The sequence below is a fragment of the Glycine soja genome, chromosome 15 (assembly GCF_004193775.1).
Source record: "Glycine soja cultivar W05 chromosome 15, ASM419377v2, whole genome shotgun sequence".
NCBI lineage: Eukaryota > Viridiplantae > Streptophyta > Magnoliopsida > Fabales > Fabaceae > Glycine > Glycine soja.
In genome coordinates, this window is record NC_041016.1 from 1720386 (window position 1) to 1742826 (window position 22441).

Sequence of the window (22441 nt, forward strand, 5' to 3'; positions counted from 1 at the left end):
TATGTTGCATGATATATTTCCTTTTTTTTTAATTTTCAGAAATAATAACTTTAATTTTAGTCTCCCTTAATTAATACCTCATTTTAAATAAATTATATATCTTCATTCAGATATTTGACTTTTTAAGGAGTGATGATCCTAGTGCATAGTACAAACGGTGTAAAAATAAATAATGAAAAATGAAAACCAATGTTAATTATATTTTACTTTTTAAGTTTATTATTATAAGTCTCAACAAATTATATATATATATATATATATATATATATATATATATATATATATATATATTAATTTGTGATTGGAAGTGGTAATCGTAATCCAAATTAAAGTACAACCATCGAAGAATGAAAACCCATGTTATTTATATTTTACTTTTAAGTTAATAATGATAAGAATCAATAAATTAAACTTATTATATATGTTAATTTATGATTGAAACTCTCTATATATAATTTTTTTCTCATTAACTTATAAACTATTTTATACAATAATATATTAATTATGATATTTATTAAATATAATATATTTATGAATAGACAATTACAAACGTATTTATAGTGTAAAGTCTTTTTATGTATGTATGTTATCATTCAAACTAGAATGTATTATAAGTTTGTTTATTTATTTATTTTTATAATAATTATCATAAAAATATTTAGAAAATACATTTATAATTAGTTGATAATGTAATTATATTAAGATGACAATGAATGCATATTAACTATTTATTTTTTATTATTATAAAAACACATGTTTTAATAGAATAACTTTTTATATATATTTAATAATTCGACTACATATTATATTTGATAAATATAGTCTCTATTGTTATTTAATAGTTAATTTTACCTATAATGCTTAAAATAAATATTTTGTTAAAAGTGCCGTTCTACATGTCTTTCGAGAAATTTTTGCTTTGCTAATGTGACTGTTCAATACTTTGATATTTCATTTTCAACATGGAATAAAATTTTCAGAAAATTTTTAATTAGAAATAAATTAAAAGAATCTTAATTGTTAGCATTAGTTGTCCTATTAAATTATCAGTTATAAGAGACTTGTCGAAAGTGATTTAGTTCATATTAAATTATCATGGCCTATTAAATTATCCCTTATCTAATAAAATTTTAGCTTAATTTTATTTATTTTTATTTAAAAAAAACTCATATGAATTATAAATCTATATAAACATATAGATCGACCGATCTGTATTTAAAGAAAATAGGAAAGATATTTTAATTCCTTCATCTATGTTGTTGGGTGTTCTAAAAAATATATTAGGTGTCCAAGCAACTGCCATAGAAGTTCTCTATCCAAGGTGGTTACTGATAAGTAAGAAATCCCACCCATCAGATGCTACCAACCCAAACTCACATTGGGCTACAAAAAGGTGTCCAGCCCATTATGGAAGAAAAGGAAAAGTTTGGTTAAAACTTCCCGCACCTCAATAAATGTCTGACACCATTACGGAAAGAGTTTGGGAATCTGAAAATACGCTTTCCATAAAGAAAGGAGGTGGGGGTAGAAATTGCCGGGTGCAGAAAAAAATGCCCAAAAAGTTTTTGATAGCAACATTTGGACTCACAGAGGCACTTCAAGTGACCCAGCGGTAGCAAAAAGAGAGAAGAAAAAATACACTACCTGAAAAGTAAATAGTTAATGCTTTTTCTAACCCATATGATTTTTTTACAAGTTAATGCCATTTCTATCCCATGCAACGTTGCCTAGAATAAGTTCCATCAATTATCCTTTCAACCAACCTAGTTATTGAAAAAAGCCAACTAGTTAAGCGGGTTTCTTTTAGATAGTTATATCTCGTTTTTATTTTGTTCTCTCACTTTCCTATAGTCCTTTTCTTCAGGAAATAAAAACTCAATGATTTGATGGGTACTGTTTTTAGTTTTTATTCAAAATTTGATAGAATTTTATAACTTTAGATACCAGGGTTTACTTTTATTTTAAGACTTGGTAAGCAGCGAATATGACGAAGACAAATATATATTCCTAATTTTTAATGAATGTCATAGGCTGATAGTTCTAATTGGATAGTTTCATATTCCATCCTTACACAAATTAAGAATATGATCATAATATCTTGTTTTCCTTTATATATGACGCTATATATTCATATCAAATAAAAGCTAGTTGTTATAATCCCATGACATTTTCCACCGCACTGTGGCTAAAGAGCTAGGGAATTAGAAAGTGCCTAATTTATTATACTAAATGGCTGATTGCAAGTCTTAGGACAGACATACCCTTAAAAAATTTGACCTTGTCGCATGTAGTTTATTATATAACAAGGGTAACATTCAATATCCAAAATAACCAGACCGAACGGGAAAAGTAGGTTGGTTAATATACGTGTGCAAATTAATTCATTAATATGAATATTATTTGACCATATTATCAAACAAACATGTGAATCAGTTGAGACGAAATTGGTTTAGTTTAATCATTGGCTTGGATCTTTGGGGCCTCATAGAAAAAAAGAATACCATTCTTAAGCTTTATTTTTAATAAATGGGTTCATAGCTGTTTCAAACAAAACAAAAAAAAACTATTTGACCTAATTTTTGTAAATAAAATAATACCACTAAGTACTGCGAAATTATATTGTTGGAAGAAATATAATAAAAGTAAAAAAAACGCTTAAATGCATGTTTTCGAACAGTTTCTTTAAATTTATTCATGAGTGCATGCATGTATTATTAGATTATAAATTATCGGTTTAATTATTTATTTAGTTTTATAATTTTTAAACTTATTTTTTTAGTCTTTACAAGTTAATTTTTTAGTCTCTCAAATTTAATAAATAGATTTTTTTAATCCCTAAAATTTATCTTTTAATTCTTAAAAGGTTTCTGCGTTAATTTTTTTTAAAAAAAAAAGTTTAGTCCTTAAGTTTAATAAAGTGAAATTTTAGTCTCACAGAGTTAAAATTTTTAAACGATACCATTCAAGAATTAAAATGTAAATTTTAGTAATTAAAAAATTTATTTATTAATTATAGGGACTAAAATGAATAGGTTTACAAATTATAAGAATTAAATGAGTAATTAAACCTAGATTATATGTATAGAGGAAAATAAAATAAAATAAAAAGTGAATTCAAAATAAAATTTGTTAGTAACATGTTTTAAATTGAGTTTGAGTTTATCACATTGTTATTTAAGATATTATTCACATGAAGGTGTTTGAAGAACCTTATTTTTTAGATAAACCTTTTGAAGAACCTAGTCGTTGGAAAAAAATTATATTACAGTAGTTTAAAAAGTAGATATCGACAGGGATTTGAAGAGTTAGTGGGGTTTTCTCAAGATTGTAAAGAGGATATATATCATGTCTTTTACAGTACACTTCCATATAGAAAATTAATGAAACTTTGATCTCTCTCTGAGAATCTATTTCCTTCGATTTCCATGCTTACTGTGTTCATCTCTTTCACTTACCTTCTCTGATAGTAATGAACGAGTTTGACGCTCAATATAGTAATTATGAGATAAGACTAGGAGGTGATTAGGGTGCAAACCGTGCACCGGATACGTTGATGGGCTTCTTCTTTATCTTGAAGTTGATGTTGACTAGATTAATTAGATAGGAATTTAGGTCTATTAGACAAATAGCAGTGCGTGTTGTGGGTTTATAAATAATTAAAAAAATATTTTAAAAAATTATTTATTTTATCAATTAAATTTAAAAATATAATTATCAATAATATTTTATATTATTTTCTGTTAAAAGATATAAAAAATTATTTATAAATTAAGATATTTTTATTTATCAATATATTTATAAAAAAATATTTAAAATTAGAGGTTGATCATTCAACTAAAATTGATTAACGTAAAGATAAAAAAACAGTTATGTATAAATTATATGACTAATATAAAAATAAAGTAAAATTAACTTAATAAAACAGTCAAAAATATATATTTAATGAAGGAAAAATAATAAATCATAATGATAAAACACATAAAAATGATGTGAATAAAATATAAAAAATTATTCATTTAAATAGATTTTTTATATTTATTTTATTTTGTATTGTTGAATTTTATTTTTTTTGATGTGTTGATTTTTAAATTTTTTTTGAAATTGGATAAACTTCATGAAGATATATCTTTTAACTTTTTAGATGCTTGTAGCTTTGAGTTTTTACTTATGATAAATTATTTTTTTATATTTTACTTTAATAAACTTTTTTCTTCTTTTGATGATAAAAATACATTTTTTTGACTTTTTAGATAATTGTAATTTTAAAGTCTGACCTGTGATAATTTATTTATTTACCTTTTTTTCTCAATGAATTTTGTAAGATTTAATAAACTTTTTCGTTATTAAAATGCACCTTTTCACTTACGAGGCATATACCTTTAGATATTGGGATTACTTTCCTATTTTTGAGTAATTTGGGATTAAAATCCTTAAGACTTTGTAAGCAGCGAATATGACGATGACAATATATGTTCCAAAAATCTGTAATGAATGTGAAAGCTCGAATTTAATTTTTTATATATCATTCTTACACAAATGTTTTCTTTTTCCTTATATGACAATATATATATCCATATTAAATAAAAGCTACTTTGTTAAAATCCCATGGCATTTTCCATTGCACTATGTCTTAAGATCAACTAGGAAATTAGAAAGTAACTTATTTTCTAATATTATTACTATATGAAAAATTAAGCCTATACCTTTAAAAGATTTGACATTGTATGTATGAAAAAAAAAAACTAACATGATCACAAGTAGTTAATGACATGTTACTTAAAGGACTTATTTATCTGCACCTTACAATTTCATTTCATGTAGTTTTAAGTATTTTTTTTACAAAATTTTACTATAATGTTAAAGTTACTAGGTGTTTAATTTAATTTTGTGAGTCCTATAATATTACTTAATAAAATACATTATTTATGATATAAATTTGGTTGAGCATCGATACTTGTATAAAAAATTACATATTATTTATTTCAACAGGAAAAAAAAGTTAAACAGTTGCTTAAAGTTTTTTTTTTTAAAAAAAAACTTATATAAGAGCCAGCACTGCATATGCTCTTACAGTGCCCAGGTTAAAGTTTAGGCTCTTATCTTTCATGATTGTACACCTAGCTAGTTTGGCTTACCATTTCAGATTATTATATATACCTATTTTTTATCAGGCCATCATTTTGTTAAAGTGCCGTTCTACATGTCTTTCTAGAAATTTTTGCTTTGCTAATGAGGTTGTTCAATACTTTGATATTTCACTTTCAACATGGAATAAAATTTTCAGAAATTTTTTAATTAGAAATAAATTAAAAGAATCTTAATTGTTAGCATTAGTTGTCCTATTAAATTATCAGTTATAAGAGACTTGTCGAAAGTGATTTAGTTCATGAAATTTAATACAATTTAGCAACACAAAGCGTGCATACTTACAAATAGTAAGCTACTCCTCATTTTCTAGGTTGTATATTTGTACCGTTGAATTTGCAGGGCGAGACAACTTGCAAAGTGAGACTGAGACATGTATAATGGGAAATGGCACGAAGATCGTGATATCCTATCTTGACATTAGTACTTAGTAGCCTTGTCTCAGCAAATGGGATTATTATAGGGGCTATATATATATATATATATATATTGACCAGGCCAGTCAAGGGCTCATCCAGAAACAACACCAGGATTCCGAAAGCCCTGAATATTTCAACCATGTATAAAGATTCCTAAATCCGATGAATGTAGTATTATTTTTGTGATGCATTGAGTGATAAGTGATGAACATGACAGGAATTTATTCTAAGTAATTAGCAAGTGGATGTTCATACTGCTCTAGCAGCAATACAAAAAAAAAAAGCAGTAATTTGTTTGTTATTCCTTTTTCCCATGTGTGAAGACTTAGTGGGGAGAAGTTCTCTATCCAACTTAATCCAACGTGGTTACTGATAAGTAAGAAATCCCACCCATCAGATGTTACCTACCCAAACTAACATTGGGCTACAAAAAGGTGTCCATCCCATTATGGAAGAGAAGGAAAAGTTTGGCTAAATAGTTAATGCTTTTTCTAACCCATATGATTTTTTTACAAGTTAATGCCATTTCTATCCCATGCAACGCTGCCTAGAATAAGTTCCATCAATTATCCTTTCAAGCAACCTAGTTATTGAAAAAAGCCAACTAGTTAAGCGGGTTTCTTTTAGATAGTTATATCTCGTTTTTATTTTGTTCTCTCACTTTCCTATAGTCCTTTTCTTCAGGAAATAAAAACTCAATAATTTGATGGGTACTGTTTTTAGTTTTTATTCAAAATTTGATAGAATTTTATAACTTTAGATACCAGGATTTACTTTTATTTTTAAGACTTGGTAAGCAGCGAATATGACGAAGACAAATATATATTCCTAATTTTTAATGAATGTGATAGGCTGATAGTTCTATTTGGATTGTTTCGTATTCCATCCTTACACATATTAAGATTATGATCTTAAGTGATAGTTCTAATTGGATTGTTTCATATTCCATCCTTACACATATTAAGATTATGATCTTAATATCTTATTTTCCTTTATATATGACACTATATATTCATATCAAATAAAAGCTAGTTGTTATAATCCCATGACATTTTCCACCGCACTGTGGCTAAAGAGCTAGGGAATTAGAAAGTGCCTGATTTATTATACTAAATGGCTGATTGCAAATCTTAGGACAGACATACCCTTAAAAAATTTGACCTTGTCGCATGTAGTGAACTAAGGGTAACATTCAATATCCAAAATAACCAGACTGAACGGGAAAAGTAGGTTGGTTAATATACTTGTGCAAATTAATTCATTAATATGAATATTATTTGACCATATTATCAAACAAACATGTGAATCAATTGAGACGAAATTGGTTTTGGCTTGGATCTTTGGGGCCTCATAGAAAAAAAGAATACCATTCTTAAGCTTTATTTTTAATAAATTGGTTCATAGCTGTTTCAAACAAAAAAAAACTATTTGACCTCATTTTTGTAAAAATCTATAAAATGAAATAAAATAATACCACTAAGTACTGCAAAATTATATTGTTGAAGAAATATAATAAAAGTAAAAAAAAACGCTTAAATGCATGTTAGCGAATAGTTTCTTTAAATTTATTCAGCAGTGCATGCATATATGGATTATCAGTTTAATTATTTATTTAGTCTTTATAGTTTTAAAATTTTTTTTAGTCTTTATAATTAATAAATTGAATTTTTAGGTTCTGAAGTTTAATAAATAAATTTTTTAATTCATAAAATTTACATTTTAATTTTCAAAAGTTTAATAAATAAATTTTTAATTCATAAAAAAAATTAGTCCATAAGTTTAATAAATGAATTTTTAGTCTCATGGAGTTAAATTTTTTTGAACGATAAAGACATTTTAGGAATTAAAATGTAAACTCTAGAAATTTAAAATTCTGCTTATTAGTTATAGGAACTAAAAGAGATAAGTATGAAAATTATAAAGATAAAATGAATAATTAAACCTAGATTATATGTATAGAGGAAAATAACATAAAATAAAAAGTGAATTCAAAATAAGATTGGTTAGATATTTTAAATAGAGTTTGAGTTTATCACATTGTTATTTAAGATGTTATTCACATGAAGGTGTTTAAAAATCAGGATTCTTTCTTGCCTATAATTCAAATGAAATTTTTAAATTACCTTTTGAAGAACCTTATTTTTAGATGAACCTAGAACCTAGTCGTTGGAAAAAAAAATTATATTACAGTAGTTTAAAGAGTAGATGTCGACAAGGATTTGAAGAGAAATTTTGCTATTCTATAAACTTGGTGTATTTAATAATTGGCTAAAAATATGTTGTTTATGCTTAGTACATATTTAAATTTTGTATTTATTTCTTCTAAAAAAAATTAGATTGAGTTTCTAATAAAATAATAATTTTATTTTCAGTCTTTAATATTTTTTTTAATCTCCAATAAATTTACAAGTTTGTATTTATTTTTTGATAATTTTTTTTTCATTTTTTATGAATGTTTTTTAAAAGGACTATAATAACAAAAACATTCAAAACAAATGAAAAAAATTATTAAAGAATAAAAACAAAATTTACTAATTATCAAGGAATAAAAATCATATTAAAGATCAAAAATAGTTTTTTTTTTATCAAAACATAAAAAAGAAAAAAAAGTTATCAAACAAACATAAAATTCAAATATTTATTAGGAATGACAAATATATTTTAACCTTTTATAATTTTAATTTGATAGACTTAACGAGTAAAATATTAATATATCATTCATTAGTATTGATCCAATGTTAGAGCAATAAATATTGACTTGGCCTCACCCTTAAAAAAAAATTAATTGTCGTAAAAAATAATATTGACTTAGTATGTCGAACCTAAAGTTTACATGCTCTTTTCTTTTCATTATTTAAGTATTCCTAGTTTGGCACTTCAGATTATTACGTCTTTTTATCAACTCATTAGAACAACCAAAAAGCTCATTTTTCTGCATTACTTAAAGTAATAGTTCTATTTTTATTATTTTCAATGAAAATTTTCGTGGGAGGACATCCAAAATACCTGTCGTAATGTTTGACAGGTACGTAATTTAAGTTCACTTCAGAGATCGAATTTTTGGTAAGTTGTAATGGAACGTCAAATTGAGAGAATGATTAACATGGGATCTGTCTGACTCTACAAGGTGGATTAATTTGTACAAATAATTTACTAAACCACGAGGTTAAGTTCCCTGTTTTTTCCACCTCGATCCTTCTTCAGCTAGCTTTGTGAACTCAAATATTTTTTTCTCCACACTTTAATACTCAAAATCATTAAGTGTCAGCGTAGGAGTGTATATGACAAGGAGTCAAGGGTTCATCCTTAAAAACTAGCTTGAAAATTATTATATAAGACAATTTGGCCTGCATGTAGTGTTGGATCAGGGCATCAATTAAGGGTTCATCCTAAAAAACTAGTTTGATTTTAAAGGATTATCATCTTTCTAACATATTCAAACATTCACATAACACACATAGACATGTTCTAGTCAAATTAATATCTGTTGACATGCATATACATTGATAAGTTTTGAATTAAATTTGATTTTCATTTAGATTAAAATATGTTTGTAATCTCTAATAAATACTCGAATTTTGAGTTTGTATTTTAATAAAAAAATTCTTTTGTTTTTCTTCATAAAAAACAAAATTTTTATTTTTAATCATTTATATTTTTTTAGTTTATGATAAATTAATGAATTTTATTTTTATTTGATAATAAATTATTAGTTTTTATCCTTTGACATGTGAATGTAGAATTATTTTAATGATGCACGCAACTGCATGAGTGACAAGTGATGAACATGACAGGAATTTCTAAGTAAGCTAGCAAGTGGATGTACCTAGTGCCATACTGGCTAGCTGCAAGGAAGAATGAGTAATTAGACTAAAACGGAAAGGAACAAAAACTGGTTATATTTACCTCCATTTTGAAAATTGACCACGTCGCCAAAACACAAATCTGTAGTATAAGTCATAACAGCAACCTGATATATATTTGTCATATTCTACTTCAAAGGCACAAGGCAGAAGGTGATAAGAAATGAGAATGTCGAGGAGTTTCCTAGTTGCTTTTCTAGGATTTCTAGTTCTTGCCGTTCTGATTCAAGCACAGGATCAATCAGGTTTGATAACAAATTAAAACATCAACTTCATTATATCATCATCTAATAAAGGTTTAGCTGAAGCCTCAAGACCCATGCTTAATGTATGCATTTTATGTTTTAGGATTCATCAGCATAGCTTGCGGAGCTCCTGCAGGTGTGAACTTTACTGAGCCGCAAACAGGCTTAAACTATACATCAGATGCAAATTTCATAAATACTGGTGTGAGCAGGACAATAGTACCTGAACTCAGAGATCGGTATCTAAGACACGTGTGGAATCTCAGAAGCTTCCCGGAAGGAAAAAGGAACTGCTACAAAATAAACATCACAAGAGGCTCCAAGTATCTGATCGGGGCTTCTTTTTTGTACGGAAATTATGATGGCTTAAATATGTTACCACAGTTTGATCTTCTTCTCGGGGCTAACCTGTGGGATACAGTGGACATAAAAAATGCATCCGTTAGCCGATCTTTTGAGATCATATATGTACCTTCACTGGATTACGTACATATCTGTATGGTTGACACAGGCCTTGGGACACCATTTATATCAGCTATAGCGTTGAGGTCTTTGAGAAATGACATTTATGAAACTGAATTTGGATCATTGCAAACGTACATCCGTCGGGATTTAGGTTCAAACGAAGGCTACAGGTGAAATTGCACAAGTTTTGAATTAAATCTTTTGCATTAAAAGATTCTATTCTATTGGACTTACTTTGATTTTCTCACAGGTACGACGATGATGTTTATGATCGTTACTGGGGCTATGACGATGCAGATACATGGTATGACAATGTAGATAAATGGAAACAGCTAAATTTTCCGATTGATGCTGATTCTTTAGTGCAGAACCATTACCAACCGCCAGCTGTTGTCATGAGCACCGCAGTTACACCAGCAAATGTTAGTGCTCCATTGGTAATAAGCTGGATGCCATATGATCCAGAAGAGTCATTCTATGTTTACATGCACTTCACAGAGATTCAAGTGTTAGCAAAGAATCAGACGAGAGAGTTCAACATCACCCTGAACGGAAAGCCATCATCATTTAAAAATGTGTCTCTAATGTACCACAGTGTCCGAACTATATATACCACTTCAGGCATCAGTGGGAAATTAATTAATTTTTCATTTGTGATGACCGAGACTTCTACCCTACCTCCCATCATCAATGCCATTGAAATTTACAGAGTGAAAGAGTTCCCGCAACCAGACACCTACCAAGGAGATGGTATGCCAAGAAAAAAAAAATGATTTCTAACATCTAAAATCCATTTCTCTGGTTTACACTAATATAGTTAATCTACACTTTTTTTACAATAATTTATTTATTTATTTATTTGCGTTTCAATTAAAAAAAAATAGTTGATGCGATTACAACCATCAAGTCTGTTTATGGGGTGACAAGAGATTGGCAAGGTGATCCATGCAGCCCGAAAGACTACTTGTGGGAGGGTCTGAATTGTACGTATCCCGTAGTTGACTCCCCAAGAATCATAACTTTGTAAGTCATCTTTTCCAATTTAACATGATAGCTTTAGAAAACTGAGTCTGAAATGATAACATATATAATAACTACTGGTTGTGCAAAACAGGAACTTATCTTCAAGTGGATTGTCAGGAAAGATAGACCCTTCAATTTTAAATCTCACCATGTTGGAGAAGTTGTGAGTTTTTTTATTTTGTTTCACCTGGTCCAATAACGATGAGACTAGAAAAATCCCTTATTTCGAATATTTTTATTATTTCTGGTATGTACTTATGTGTCAAGAATAACATTTAAACATTCTTAAAACGGCCAAGTTATTTTCTTTGCAGGGATTTATCAAACAATAGCTTAAACGGTGAAGTTCCTGATTTTCTGTCTCAATTACAACACTTGAAGATCTTGTAAGTTACCGGACTGATACTTGATGTCTGGAACTATGTGATTCCTCTGAATTTTGAAAATAGAAATGGATATTAAAGCTTTCCTCTTTTGGCAGGAACTTGGAGAATAATAACCTCTCCGGTTCAATCCCCTCAACACTTGTTGAAAAATCTAAGGAAGGTTCCCTATCACTAAGGTATGGATCCTATTGAAAATTCTCAAATTCATAATATCGTCATTTTTTAAGGCAATGACTACCAATTAGTTATATTTTAGTCTTTTACGTAAATCTTCTTTATCTATGTCCAATTAGTTATTTTAATTCAACGGACATGGTTACACCAAATTATGGATGACTTGTAAGGTTTACTGAGAGTTAAAACATAAATCTTTTGTTTTTCTTATGCAAGTGTGGGCCAAAATCCACATCTATGTGAATCTGGTCAATGCAACGAAAAGGAAAAAGGAAAGGGAGAGGACAAAAAGAACACTGTTACACCCGTAGTAGCATCAGTTGGTGGGGTTGTGATCATTCTGGTGGCCGTGGCAGCAATATTGTGGACCCTTAAAAGTAGAAATTCCAAAGGTGACACCTACAGTGATAAAAATATTTTTATTGATAATTTGCCAAACAAACTCGTAACCTGTTAGTTTTCAAAACTATTGTATATTTGATTTAACAGCTTCAATGGTAGAGAAGGATCAAAGTCCTATCTCACCGCAATACACAGAACAAGATGATTCATTACTGCAATCCAAAAAACAGATATATTCATACTCTGATGTCCTTAACATTACCAACAATTTCAATACAATTGTGGGTAAAGGAGGATCTGGAACAGTTTATCTGGGCTATATCGATGACACTCCAGTTGCAGTGAAAATGCTTTCCCCATCGTCTGTTCATAGTTATCAACAATTTCAAGCAGAGGTAAGTTTTAATCACTTCGAACTAGGTTTTTGAGCTCAGCAACAAATATATAAGGTTAAACGTGGTTGTGATTTTGAGTTCCAGGTTAAACTTCTAATGAGAGTTCATCACTAAAGTTTGATCTCCCTTGTTGGTTATTGTAATGAAGGAAACAATAAGGCTCTCATATATGAGTACATGAATAATGGAAACTTACAAGAACATATCACTGGTTAGTTCCCAAATAAAGTTAATTTCTTGTTAAAATTTCTGGCAACAAATTTTTGAAGTAGTTTGTAAGCTGAAACCCTGGATATGGATATTTCCTTATTGGACAATTGTATGACTGACTTTTAGACAGAAAGTTATAAAACTTGATTCTGCAGAAAGTTATAAAACTTGATTCTGCAGGTAAACGCAGCAAAACAAAATTCTTCACCTGGGAAGACAGACTTCGTATAGCAGTGGATGCAGCATCAGGTTAGAGAGTACATGTATAGTTAGTCTTTTCTGAACTTCTCCTTTCCTCTCTCAATATATATTTTTGGTCTCAGGATTGGAGTACCTGCAAAATGGTTGCAAGCCGCCTATAATCCACAGAGACGTAAAATCTACAAACATCTTGTTGAATGAACACTTCCAAGCGAAATTATCTGATTTTGGTCTATCCAAAATTATCCCAACAGACGGGAGCACTCATGTGTCAACTGTTATTGCTGGTACTCCTGGTTATCTGGACCCTGAGTGAGTACTTCAATTATATTGTCCTATTCCTATCCTTCATTTTCTTAGAAAATATAATGATTCTATGAGTATGTATATGTCTGTAAATTCTGACAAAAGAAATTGAGTTAGATACATTGTCTTGCAGATACTACATAACCAATAGATTAACAGAGAAGAGTGATGTTTATAGCTTTGGTGTTGTTCTTTTGGAGATAATCACGAGTAAACCCGCGATAACAAAGAATCAAGAAAAAGATAAGACTCACATAAGTCAATGGGTTAGCTCCTTGGTTGCAAAAGGTGATATCAAGAGCATTGTTGACTCAAGGTTAGAAGGGGATTTTGATAATAACTCGGTTTGGAAAGCAGTAGAAATAGCAGCAGCATGTGTATCTCCAAATCCCAACAGAAGGCCAATCATAAGTGTAATAGTGACTGAACTGAAGGAGTCTTTAGCAATGGAATTAGCTCGAACTAAATATGGTGGTCCTGATTCAAGAGATTCAGTTAAACCGGTCACCATGAATCTGAATACCGAATTTAGTCCCCAGGCCAGGTAAACGCTTGCCCGAGATATGATAGTAATGTATGATTGAAGACTTGTAATGTCAGAAGGAGATGAAGCCACACAAGTGAAAGTGAAGCCGCACAAGTAGTGAATAGCCGCTTTATGTTGCCCTTATGTTTTCTGTGTGATACTTGTTTAAATGTTAAATTAACTTGTCCTGCATGTAGCTGTGTGCTTAGGCTTGGTGATTGAAATGAAGTGTGTTAATAGAAGAAAAATAAATACTGAGGAATGAATATCGATGTAAAATTATTGATCATTGGTGTTTTTACTTCTTTTTTATGCGCATGAAATTAAATAAAGAAACACAGCAAAGGAAAACTAAACCCTAATACTAGAGATGCCCTTAGGCCAATAGCATCTGCTGACATTAAATTTCAAGAGGACAAGATTATTCCAGCAACGTGCGTGAAATGTGCTTGGGATGTAGCTCCATTCTTTGCCAGTCGGCGCATAATTGGTGTTTTTACTTTGCATTCGTATTTGAATGAATGTAATTTTTGTAACTTTAAATTTGGCCATCATATTTAATTTAATAAACACAATTTTACTAAATTATTTAATTTGTTGACTAAAATTAGATTTTTAATAAACTAATTTGTTGACTATAAAATCTTGAAAGATTATTATTATGAGGCATATACCTTTAGATACTAGGGTTTACGTTTCTATATCTTTGAATAATTTGGGATTAAAATCCTTAAGACTTGGTTAAGCAGCGAATATGATATGACGATGACAATATGTGTTCCAAAATTTTGTAATGAATGTGAAAGCTCTAATTTGATTTTTTATATATCATTCTTACAGGAATGTTTTCTTTTTCCTTTATATGACGACAATATATATCCATATTACATAAAAGCTACGTTACTTTGTTACAATCCCATGACATTTTCCATGGCACTATGTCTTAAGATCAACTAGGAAATTAGAAAGTACCTTATTTTTTAATTTTATTACTAAATGAAAAATTAAGCCCAATTATACCTTCAAAAATTTAGACATTTTGTGTATGAAAAAAAAAATTAACATGGTCGCAGGTAAATTTAGTGAGTCCTACAATATTACTTAAAATACATTATATATAGTGTAAATTTAGTTAAACAACCATACTTGTATAAATAACTACATGTTATTTATTTCAATAGGGAAAAAAAGTTAAACATAATTGCTTAAATTTAAAAAACTTATATAAGAACCTGCACGTACTGCATATGCTCTTACTGTGCCCAGGTTAAATTTTAGGCTCTTATCTTTCATGATTGTTCTCCTAGCTTGGCTTACCATCTCAGATTTTTGCTTTGCTAATGAGACTGTTCAATACTTTGATATTTCATTTTCAATGCTTTGCTAATGAGACTGTTCAATACTTTGATATTTCATTTTCAACGTTGAATAAAATTTTCAGAAATCTTTTAGTTAGAAATAAATTAAAAGAATCTTAATGGTTAACATTAGTTGTCCTATTAAATTATCAGTTATAAGAGACTTGTGGAAAGTGATTTAGTTCATGAAATTTAATACAATTTAGCAACACAAAGCGTGCATACTTAGAAATAGTAAGCTATTCCTCATTTTCTAGGTTGTATATTTGTACCGTTGAATTTGCAGGGCGAGACAACTTGCAAAGTGAGACTGAGACATGTATAATGGGCAATGGCATGAAGATCGTGAAATCACTTGACGTGATAGATTGGGGGCAACAGTTTCCAATGACTTCTTATATATTTACCCAAACCTATTAATTCTTGATCAGTTAACATGATGTAGTAGATCTCACGGTGTTATGTGACAATAATAAAATTTTATTTTCATGGGAATAGTGACAATAAAAACCTATTGCAAGTTTGGCTAAAATAGTTAATGCTTTTTCTAACCCATATGATTTTTTACAAGTTAATGCCATTTCTATCTCATGCAACGTTGCCTAGAATAAGTTCCATCAATTATCCTTTCAAGCAACCTAGTTATTGAAAAATGCCAACTAGTTAAGCGCGTTTCTTTTAGATAGTTATATCTCATTTTTATTTTGTTCTCTCACTTTCCTATAGTCCTTTTCTTCAGGAAATAAAAACTCAATAATTTGATGGGTACTGTTTTTAGTTTTTATTCAAAATTTGATAGAATTTTATAACTTTACCAAGGTTTACTTTTATTTTTAAGACTTGGTAAGCAGCGAATATGACGAAGACAAATATATATTCCTAATTTTTAATGAATGTGATAGGCTGATAGTTCTAATTGGATTGTTTCATATTCCATCCTTACACAAATTAAGAATATGATCTTAATATATTATTTTCCTTTATATATGACACTATATACTCATATCAAATAAAAGCTAGTTGTTATAATCCCATGACATTTTCCACCGCACTGTGGCTACAGAGCTAGGGAATTAGAATTATTTTAATGGTGCACGCAACTGCATGAGTGACAAGTGATGAACATGACAGGAATTTCAAAGTAAGCTAGCAAGTGGATGTACCTAGTGCCATACTGGCTAGTTGCAAGGAAGAATGAGTAATTAGACTAAAACGGAAAGGAACAAAAACTGGTTAGATTTACCTCCATGTTGAAAATTGACCACGTCGCCAAAACACAAATCCTTTTGTAATATATTCGATCTACTTCAAAGGCAGAAGGTGATTAGAAATGGGAATGTCGATGAGTTTCCATGTTGTTTTGCTAGTAAGTCTAGTTCTTGCCGTTCTGATTCAAGCTCAAGACCAATCAGGTTTGATAACATATTCAAACATGAACTTCATTATATCATTAAAAGTGTAGCTGAAGCCTTAATTCCAATGCATTTTTATGGTGTAGGATTCATCAGCATAGATTGCGGAGCTCCTGATGTGAACTATACTGAGTCGACAACAGGAATAAATTACACTTCAGATGCAAATTTCATAAATACGGGCGTGAGTAGGATAATAGCATCTGAACTCAAAAATGGCTATCAGAAACAAGCGTGGTATGTCAAAAGCTTCCCAGAAGGAGTAAGGAACTGCTACAAAATAAACATCACAAGAGGCTCTACTTATTTGATACGGGCAAGTTTTTTGTACGGAAATTATGATGGCCTAAATATGTTACCACAGTTTGATCTTCTTCTTGGGGCTAACCGGTGGGCTACAGTGACAATATACAATGCATCCCTTGACCAATTCAATGAGATCATACATGTTCCTTCACTGGATTCCGTACAACTCTGTCTGGTTAACACAGGCCATGGGACACCATTTATATCAGCTGTAGAATTGAGGACTTTGAAAAATGATACTTATGTCACTCGATTTGGATCGCTGGAAACTTACAACCGGTGGGATTTAGGTTCAAACCAAGCCTACAGGTGAACTAATACTTTTTGGATTAAATCCTTTGCACTAAAAGATTGATTATATTGTTGGACTTAGTTTGATTTTCTCACAGGTACAACTATGATGTATATGATCGTGCCTGGTTTACCTATGGCAACAACAATGATTGGACACAGTTAAATGTTTCTATTTCTGTTGATTCTTTAAGCCAGAGCGATTTCAAACCACCAGCAATTGTCATGAGCACCGCAGTTACACCAGTGAATGCTAGTGCTCCATTGGTAATAAGCTGGGAGCCACAAGATCAAACTGAGTTATACTATGTTTACATGCACTTCACGGAGGTTGAAGTTTTAGAGAAGAATCAGACAAGAGAATTCAACATCAACCAGAATGGAAAGCCATGGTATCAAAATTTGTCTCCACGGTACCAGAAAGCCGACACTATATATAGCGGTATAGGCACCAGTGGGGAAAAAAAATTAAATATTCACTTGAGATGACCGAGAATTCAAACCTACCTCCCATCATCAATGCCATTGAAATTTATAGACTTAAAGACTTCCAGCAATCAGATACGTACCAGGGAGATGGTATGCTAAGAAAAACAATGATTTCTCATATTCAAATCCATTTCTCGATTTTCACTATAATATACGCTTTCTAAACTAATCTTAACAATTTTTTTAATTGCATTAAAAAAACAAGTTGATGTGATTACAACCATCAAGTCGGTTTATAAAGTGACAAGAGATTGGCAAGGTGATCCATGCGGCCCTGTAGCCTACTTGTGGCATGGTCTGAATTGTACTTATGCCGCAAATCAGTCCCCAAGAATCACAACTTTGTAAGTTTCTAAGTGATGCTTCTCAAATTAATATTATAGATTTATAAAACTGGAATGATAACATATATAATGACTATTGGTTGTGCAAAACAGGAATTTATCTTCAAGTGGATTGTTAGGGAAGATAGACCCTTCAATCTCAAAGCTCGCCATGTTGGAGAAGTTGTGAGTTTTTCTTGCTTTCTTTTTCTTCTATTTTTGTTTTCACCTGGCCCTGTAAATGATGAGACCAGAAAACTCTTATTTTAAATCTTTTTATTCTTCCTGATAAGTACTTATGTGTCAAGATGTCTTTTGGTACATGTGACAAGATTCAAACACGATTTAAAATTATTTTTTTTCTGTACACGACTTTAATGTCAATTAATACACCATTAGTGTAAAAAAAATTATACTATCAAGCAATCAGATATCATTATTAAAATGACATTTAAATTAGTTATTGTAAAAGTAAATAGACTTATCATACCTTACTTAACGATTGGATGACTGTGTGAAAATTCTTAAAATGATCGATGTATGTACTATTTACTCCTAACGTAATTAAAAGGGACCATTTATTTGTTTTCCAGGGATTTATCAAACAATAGCTTAAACGGTGAAGTTCCTGATTTTCTGTCTCAATTACAACACTTGAAAATCTTGTAAGTTACTTCGACAATTACTGAAACTAAGTGATTCACATAGTTGTGTGATTCCTCTGTATCGGAAAATAGAAAAGGATACTATATTATAGTTTCTTTGTTTTGACAGGAACTTGGAGAAGAATAACCTCTCCGGTTCAATTCCCTCGACACTTGTTGAAAAATCTAAAGAAGGTTCCCTATCCCTAAGGTATTGATCTTTTTGAAAATTCTCAAACACTTATGGTGATGACTATCAATTTGTTATATTTTAGTCTTTTTCATAAATTTTATCTCTGTCCAATATTTTGCAGCTATCTTTTAATCACACTTGCTATTTCCATTTTGTTTTTAGTTCATACCAGATCATGGATTACACCAATCCTATGTGTAGACCTTTATGCCTATCATGATCCACTCTTAAACCATTATTGGCGTATAGACTATAGTCTAAGAATCATCACTCTAAATCATAATTAAAAAATTAACCAAAAAGGATTATAAAAAATTCAGCAGAGTTTCCCCTAAAAAGACAAAACAAACCCCATATTGAATATCCTATCCTCACATTCCAATCAAGTGAAAATAAACATTTTACTTTATTCTCAAGTACTTCTAAAATTTAAAAGATCGCACAAAAATATATTTTGAAGTTTACTTTCTTCTCCTAAAAGAATTTTAAAACAATGTCACTAAATAGATTAGCTACTCACTCAGAAAGAACACAATTAATGTCTTACAATACCATTGGCAGAATTAACTACCGTATTTTTTCACATGATATAAGCAATTAAAATAAAAAGAACAAAAAATTAAGCAAAATTCTCAAATTTAGTATACCTAGGATATTTTAGGAAACCAAAATAATCCCTAATATTTAGTTTTCTAACTCTTCTCACACAACTCATAACTAAACTATGCTATAAAATACTCATCTAACATAATGAGTTGTAAATTTACATTAAAGAGATCAAATAAAAATTTTAAGAAAATGAGTGATGTTCCATTTTACTCGAATCATCTTTCTGTGCTTGAGAGTGACACCAGAATACAGATAAATTTTGGAACAATGGAGAAAAATGAGTGAAAGATTGAGAGGTGAAAAATTGAAAAGGAGAGAAAGGATTTGAGAGACGGGTGGGTTATTGAAAGGAAAAGGAAATTAGGAGAGGGGGACGGGGGTCTCGGGTTTTATAAAAACTGAGGGGGTTGTTTTATTTTATATTATATATATATATATATATAAATGAAACAGTGCGTTTCAATGCCCATGCCCATCACAAGTAGAACTGAATCCAAAACTCTTTTAAGTTAGTTCTCATGTTAAACAATGATGTCACCTATGCTTTTCCATAGGCAGTTGCTGATCCTCTGAATATATCGGAACAAACAAAATGAATTGAAGTATCTATTGAAATTATGGATGACTTGTAAGATTATTGGAAGTTAAAACATGAATCTTCTATAATTTTTTGCTAGTGTGGGCCAAAATTCATTTCTATGTGAATCTGATCAATGCAACGAGAAGCAAAAGGAAAAGAAAAAGAATAACATTGTTACACCCTTAGTAGCATCAGTTAGTGGGGTTGTGATCCTTCTGGTGGTTATGGCAGCTATATTGTGGACTCTTAAAAGGAGAAAATCGAAAGGTGACACTACAATGACAAAAGATTCTTAATTATTATTGATAATTTGCCAAACAAACTCAATTTGTAGCCTGTTAGTTTTTTAAACAATTGCATGATATTTAACAGCTTCGATGGTAGAGAAGGATCAAAGTCAGATCTCACCGCAATACACAGAACAAGATGATTCATTACTGCAATTCAAAAAACAAATATATTCATTCTCTGATGTCCTTAAAATCACCAACAATTTCAATACAACTCTTGGTAAAGGAGGATTTGGAACAGTTTATCTGGGCCATATCAACGACACTCCAGTTGCAGTGAAAATGCTTTCCCCATCGTCTGTTCATGGTTATCAACAATTTCAAGCAGAGGTAAGTTTTTAATCACTTTACACTAGGTTTATTTATTAGCTCAGCAATAAATATATATGGTTAAACATGGTTATGATTTTGATTTCCAGGTTAAACTTCTAATGAGAGTTCATCACAAAAATTTGACCTCCCTTGTTGGTTATTGTAATGAAGGAACCAGTAAGGGTCTCATATATGAGTACATGGCTAATGGAAACTTACTAGAACATCTCTCTGGTTAGTTCCCAAATAAAATCAACTTCTTCCAAAGATATGTGCAAATAAATTTCTAAACTAGTTTTGTATTCTGAATCCATGGATATGAATATTTCCTTATTGGACAATTGTACGAGTAATATAACTTACTGTTAGTCACGAAAAAACAGTATGTGCAGAAAGTAATGGAACTTGACTCTGCAGGTAAACATGGCAAAACAAAATTCTTCACCTGGGAAGAAAGACTTCGTATAGCAGTGGATGCAGCCCTAGGTCTGAAAATAAACTTCAAATTATGTGTTTTTAACAGTTTTGATAACTCCCCTTTTCCCCTCATGTATTTGCCATAAATCTAATCTCAGGATTGGAGTATCTGCAAAATGGTTGCAAGCCACCTATAATCCACAGAGACGTAAAATCTACAAACATCTTGTTGAATGAACTCTTCCAAGCAAAATTATCTGATTTTGGTCTATCCAAAGTTATCCCAACAGAAGGGGTAACTCACGTGTCAACTGTTGTTGCTGGTACTCCTGGTTATCTGGACCCTGAGTGAGTACTTCAATTATATAGTCCTATTCGTAACCATCATTTTCTCGGAGAAATATAGTGATTCTATGTGGATGTTTATGCCCACAAATTCTGACAGAAAAAAAACTGAGTTGCATTTTTTGTCTTGCAGGTACTTCATAACCAATAGATTAACAGAGAAGAGCGATGTATATAGTTTTGGTGTTGTTCTTTTGGAGATAATCACAAGTCAACCAGTGATAGCGAGGAATCAAGAAAATATTCACATAAGTGAATGGGTTAGCTCCTTGATTATGAAAGGGGATATCAAGGCCATTGTTGACTCAAGGTTAGAAGGAGCTTATGATACCAATTCAGTTTGGAAAGCAGTAGAAATAGCAACAGCTTGTGTGTCTCCAAATCTCAACAAAAGGCCAATCACAAGTGTGATAGTGGTTGAACTGAAGGAATCTTTAGCAATGGAATTAGCTCGAACTAAAAATAGAGGTACCAATACAAGAGATTCAGTTACTTCGGTCACCATGAATCTGAATACCGAATTTATTCCCCAGGCCAGGTAAACGCTTGCCCAAGATAAGATGACTATTGTCTTAGAGTAATGTATGACCGAAGACTGTTTGAAGATGGAAATGAGTAGGGTAGGTAGTTTTCCTCTTGCAATGCCAGAATGAGATCAAGCCACACAAGTGAAAGCACTAGTGAATATATGGTCTTTAATTTGTATGTATGTATGTTTTCTCGGTGATACTTGTTTAAATGTTATATCCGTCCTCCATATGACTCTTTGTTTAGGATCGGTTACTGAAATGGAGTGTGAAAATAGAAGAAATGATAATAATTCCATGTTCACAATTCAACCTTCTACGTCAGGACACAAGCACCTGTGCAACAGAACCTCAATCCAAATATCCTTAAAAAGAAATACTCCTAACTCCATATTCTTCTCCTGTATCGTTGCAGTGATCTCAACGAGATCAAAGCTCATACCTGCCCTATTGCAACCCTGAAACGTACATTCAAATAGAATTGAACAGATACTAGTGGGGTGTTCAAAACAACTGAACCAAACTGAACTGTGTGAGAACTAAGCCGAGCTGTGAAGATAATTCGCCTGAACCGACCTGAACTGGTAAATAGTTCACCCAAACTGAACTGTTTTTTGGTTTTGCAAACTGTTTTCTCATCTCGAA

The 22441-nt window shown here is 30.6% G+C and overlaps 2 pseudogenes; both read left to right on the forward strand.

Annotated features, from left to right (window-relative positions):
- Positions 1 to 9525: 9525 nt before the first annotated feature.
- LOC114386455 lies at positions 9526 to 13989 on the forward strand (annotated as a pseudogene).
- Positions 13990 to 16212: 2223 nt separating this feature from the next.
- Positions 16213 to 22100, forward strand: LOC114386460 (annotated as a pseudogene).
- Positions 22101 to 22441: the final 341 nt, after the last annotated feature.